We start from the raw sequence: 5,988 nt of genomic DNA on the forward strand, positions 1-5,988 counted from the left end.
GTTCTTGTTTATTTATTTATTTTATAGTTCCCCCGATCCTTATACGACTTTATACATCTACAAGGTTCAATGAAGATAACAATCGTTCTTTGCATGATGATTCTAATATATCTTGTGTAATCACCTTTTTTCGTCTTTTGAGGCCGATCAAATTTGCATGGTTTAATATGCTTACCCTTCATTTATCTTATACACCCAATATCTTGCGTTCCCGTGTATATATTTTCAAGCGTCAAAATATTTAAGATATTTTTTTTTATATTTTCATATATTTCAAATTCCCATATTTATTATCATAAAATAATACTTTTTTAAAAACGTTAGAACAAACAACAATGAGACTAAATTTGTTTAGACAGAGTGTAAGGCACAACATCAAACAATGATATTGGAAAATGTACATTCATTACATTGAAAATAAAACAAATGAGACAGGGGTTACAATGTGATGAGTGTGTTTAGCTTTAGTTGGAGAGACAACAAACTCTAGTCATTCTTGTAATTTAGAACCTCTAAGAATAATAACTACCCCAACTTGAAACGCTTGATTCTTTTGTTATCCCTAACTTTTGCATGGACCGTTCTTCCAATTTTTCAATCCATCGGGATGCTCTAATTTTTGTCTAGGTCGCCTTTTCAGGTTTTCAACCTAGCGAGCCCAATTTTCTATTTTTTTTAAGCATAATATTTCTTGATTGCATCTGAGTTTACTGGAAGTGAAAACTCATCTCCATCCATTTCTCCGAGTATTAGAGCTCCCCCAGAGAAAGCTTTTTTTACAACATATGGTCATTCGTAGTTCGAAGTCCACTTTCCCCGAGAATCCTTTTTTATGGGCAATATTTTCTTTAACACTAATTCTCCTTCTCGAAACTCTCGAGGACGAACTTTTTTCTCGTAGGCTTTTTTGAGTCTTTTATGATATAGCTGACCATGACACAAAGCTATCATTCTTTTTTCTTCTATGAGATTCAATTGGTCATATCGTGATTGAACCCACTCTGCCTCTTCTAGTTTTGTTTCCATCAGGACTTTGATCGAGGGAATTTCAACTTCGATGGGAAGTACCGCTTCCATTCCATACACCAATGAGAAAGGAGTTGCCCCTGTTGAGGTACAAACAGAGGTTCTATAGCCATGTAATGCAAAGGGAAGCATTTCATGCCAATCCTTATATGTCTCCACCATCTTCTGTATGATCTTCTTGATATTCCTATTTTCTGCTTCTACAGCCCCATTCATTTTCGGACGATATGGAGAAGAATTATAGTGCTGAATTTTGAAACTATCACACAACTCTGTCATCATTTTGTTATTCAGATTAGTCGTGTTATCAGTGATTATCTTATTTGACAATCCATATCGACAAATCAATTCTCTTTTTATGAATTTGACAACCACACTTCTCGTCACATTGGCATAAGAAGCGGCTTCAACCTATTTTGTGAAATAATCAACAGCTACTAGGATAAACCGGTGCCCATTTGAAGCCTTAGGCTCGATGAGCCTAATAACATCCATTCCCCACATTGAAAATGGCCATGGTGATGTTAAAACATTCAAAGAGGTGGGTGGTACATGTATTTTATCAGCATAGATTTGACATTTATGACATTTCTTTACGTGACTAAAGCAGTCGGATTCCATGGTCAACCAATAGTAGCCAGCCCTTAAGATTTTTCTTGCCATTGTGTGCCCATTTGCATGAGTTCCGAAAGAACCTTCGTGAACCTCTTGGATAATTTTCTCTGCTTCTGCTTTATCCACACATCTGAGGAGAACCATATCATGATTTCTCTTATAAAGCACATCGCCATTTAAGAAGAAATTCATTGACAATCTCCTTAAAACCCTTTTGTCGTTTTCTGAAATACCCAATGGATATTCCTTATTCTTAACATATGATTTGATGTCATAAAACCACGGTTTGCCATCAGACTCTTCTTCTATTGATAAGCAATATGCAGGTTTATCTCTTTGTTGAATTTTTATGACCGGCACATCCTAATTAGTGCTTACTTTGAACATTGACGACAAAGTGGCCAAGGCGTCAGCTAATTGGTTTTCTTCTCAATGGATGTGGTGAAAAGTAATCTTCTCGAAGTGTTATGTCAATTCTTTGATATGAGTGTGATATAGAATCAATTTGAAATCTCGTGTTTCTCACTCTCCTTTCGTCTGATGGATGACCAATAATGAGTCTTCATATACCTCAAGAAATTTTACATTCGATTCGATAGATGCTTTAATGCCCATAACAAATGCCTCATATTCTGCAATATTGTTTGTACAATCAAAACACAACCTAGCCGTATATAGAGTGAACTGGTTCTCTGGGGAAATCAAAATTGCTCCAATTCCATGCCCCAACGCATTAGAGGCACCATCAAACACCAACATCTATTTTTCTTTATCAGATGATTCGGTATCTTCAAATAAAGTCATTATGCCTTCATCGGGGAATTCATAGTGCATTGATTGATAATCTTCAACCGGTTGTTGAGCCAAATACTCTGTTAGTGTGCTGCCTTTGATAGATTTTTGTGTAACATATACCAAATCGTATTCTGATAACAACATCTGTCAACGAGCAATCCTTCCAGTAAGGGCAGATTTCTCAAAGATGTACTTAATTGGGTCCATTTTAGACACCAACCAAGTTGTATGACATAACATGTATTGCCTCAACCGACGAGCAGCCCAAGTCAATGCGCAACATGTTCGTTCAAGCAGTGAATATCTTGTTTCACAACTGGTGAATTTTTTGCTCAAATAATAAATAACATGTTCTTTCCTACCAGATTCATCATGTTGCCCCAGTACACAACCCATTGACTCGTCAAGTACTGTTAAGTACATAATAAGTGGTTTCCTAGGAACAGGAGGCACTAGGATGGGAGGTTTTGATAAGTATTGCTTAATCTTTTCGAAAGTTTTTTGACAATTCTCATTCCATTCAACCTTTTGGTCTTTGCGCAACAATTTGAAAATTGGCTCGCATGTAGTAGTGAGATGCGATATAAACCTCGCAGTATAATTCAATCTACCCAAAAAGCCACGAACTTCTTTTTCCGTACATGGAGCCAACATTTCTTGTATTGCTCTTACTTTAATTGGGTCCACTTCTATCCCTTTTTGACTAACGATAAACCCAAGTAACTTGCCTGATCTTACAACAAAGGTACATTTAGCAGGGTTTAAACGGAGTCTTAACTTCCTTAGTCGCTCAAATAACTTTTGAAGGTTAACAACATGGTCTTCTTCGGTTCGAGATTTCGCTATCATATCATCAACGTAAACCTCTATTTCCTTGTGCATCATGTCATGAAAAAAAGTTACCATTGCCCTCTGATAGGTTGCCCCTGCATTCTTCAATCCAAATGGCATCACTTTATAGCAGAAAGTCCCCCATTGTGTGATGAAAGTAGTTTTCTCCATATCTTCGGGAGCCATCTTGATTTGATTGTAGCCTGAGAAACCATCCATGAAGGAGAAAAGAGAGTATTGAGCAGTGCTATCCACAAGGACATCAATTTGAGGTAGAGGAAAATCGTCTTTAGGACTAGCTTTATTTAAATCCCGATAATCAACGCACATTCGAACATTTCCATCTTTCTTTGGAACTGGTACAATATTAGCCACCATTGAGGATATTTTGCTACTACTAAGAAACCAGCATCAAATTGCTTCTTGACCTCTTCTCTAATTTTAAGTGACATATCAGGTCTCATCCTTCTCAACTTTTGTTTAATTGGAGTGTATTCAGGCTTGAGTGGTAGCTTGTGTTCAGCTATGTTAGTATCTAGCCCGGACATATCTTGATATGACCATGCAAAGACATCCACATTATCAAATAAAAGTTTAACCAACTTTTCTCGTTCACTTTCTTCCATAGACATACCATTTTAACTTCTTTCTTATCATGCTCACTCCCTAAATTGATCACCTCAACAGGTTCTTGATAGGGTTGGATTATCTTAGCTTCCTGTTCAATTAAGCTTTCTAGTTTTGGGGGAGGCTCACAATCGTCTTCGCAATCCTCATCAGTGTGATTAATTAGACGTTCAAAATTACAAGAAAGAGTTCTAGCGCTGCTATTTTCAACATATTCATTTTCGACTCTGCATTGTTTAAATTAAGAAGAAAAAGGAAAAAAAATATGAATAAAGATTGCCAAAAAAGAAAAGAAGAGAACAAAACCAGTTGGAGGATTCAAAAATGCATTTATTGATAATAAGTACGAAATTGAAATACATATGCCCTAATTAGTTATCCTTATAGCCTTGGGCAGAGCAAAATGAGTTAAAAATACATAATTACTTTGAACATGAATTAACAAACACGGGAAACTCGATGATCTTCCAATTGTTGAGACTGGTGTTTGGAGGACAATGGTACACTAGCTTGAGGGTATCATCATCACCATGATCCTCTTCCGCAACAGCTACCTGATCAACATATATTATTTCGGCGCTTTGAAAATTTTGGCTAATGTCACACATAGAAATCTTCTGTGAATTTGGTATCCAGTTTTCCAAACGAGTCATCATGCTTTCTCTTTTTTCCTTCGCATCCTTTTCTTTATCAGCTTGAGTAGCTACATATCAACTTCCCCAAATTAACAAAAACTCCTCCTTCTAACATGGATTTGGTAGACTTTAATGATGTGGTAGATTGTTTTGGTCCTTTTAAACGATATCCTTCACCCATGAAGACAACATTGGCAATTTCTAATGCTTGAAAGGAAGTCTCTATGGCTTCCTCTGTGTCTTCAATGTAGCCTGTAGAAGATAAATGACTTACTACCATATCTTCTTCCCCATATATTATTACCAGCTTATTATTCACTATAAACTTTAGCTTTTGATGGATGGTGGATGTCACTGCTCCAGCAGCATGAATCCACGGTCTCCCTAAAAGGTAACTGTAAGCCGGTTTAATATCCATCACTTGGAAGGTTATCCCAAATATATGGGGTCTGATTTGAATCGGCAGGTCAATCTCACCAACAACTTGTCTTCTAGATCCATCAAACGTTTTTACCACCAAAGCACTAGGCTTCAAACAGGCTCCCTCAACAAATAGTTTTGATAGTGTTGATTTAGGCATGACATTAAACGATGAACCATTATCTACTAGCACTCGTGTAAGAATATGATTGTGACACCTCACAGAGATGTGCAGTGCTTTATTATGCTCTGTCCCTTCAGCTGGTAATTCATTATCGCTAAAACTTAGACAACTACTAGCAGTGATGTTACTGACAACTCCATCAAACTGATCGACAGTGATATCGTGAGTAACATAGGCTTCGTTTAAAACTTTCATCAATGCCCTTCTATGTGCTTCAGAATTCAATAACAAGGAGAGAACTGATATCTTGGAAGGGGTCTGATTTAGCTGATCCACCACCTTATATTCACTTTGCTTGACAAACTTCAAAAATTCACTAGCTTCTTCTTCAGACACCGTCTTTTTACTGATCTCTTGTCCTTTTATGGTATGATACATATCTTCTTTTCCTTTTTCTCCATTAACCTCTTTTTTCCTAAGTTGCTCAGGAGTGTATACTCGACCACTCCGAGTCATTCCACCAATCCCTGAGATGTTAGTGACCTCAGTTCCTTTAGGTTCACAACCATCACTTGGTTGATGATCTGCCAAGTGGGATGTGACTTCGTATTTCCACGGTACTGCCTTGGTATTTCCATAAGGAAACGGGATTGGTGTTTGGACAATTATTGCATTTGGCTTGTTATGAGTTGACTTAAGATTCTCTTTTTTGTAAAGAATTTCCAATGGTTTTTGGAAAGATATATTGTTTCCCACACACGACTCCATGGTGAACACATGACCATTTGTTGCATATTGGTCTATCCCATCTTCGATAACATTGATAGAGGCATCCCTATGGCCCGGCAAGGGATTACTCTCTATGTTGGGACCATCCTCTTTGAAGGTAAGCCATTTTGCATTAATCAATTCCTG

This window comes from Cicer arietinum, chromosome 6, assembly GCF_000331145.2.
Source record: "Cicer arietinum cultivar CDC Frontier isolate Library 1 chromosome 6, Cicar.CDCFrontier_v2.0, whole genome shotgun sequence".
NCBI classification, from domain to species: Eukaryota; Viridiplantae; Streptophyta; class Magnoliopsida; order Fabales; family Fabaceae; genus Cicer; species Cicer arietinum.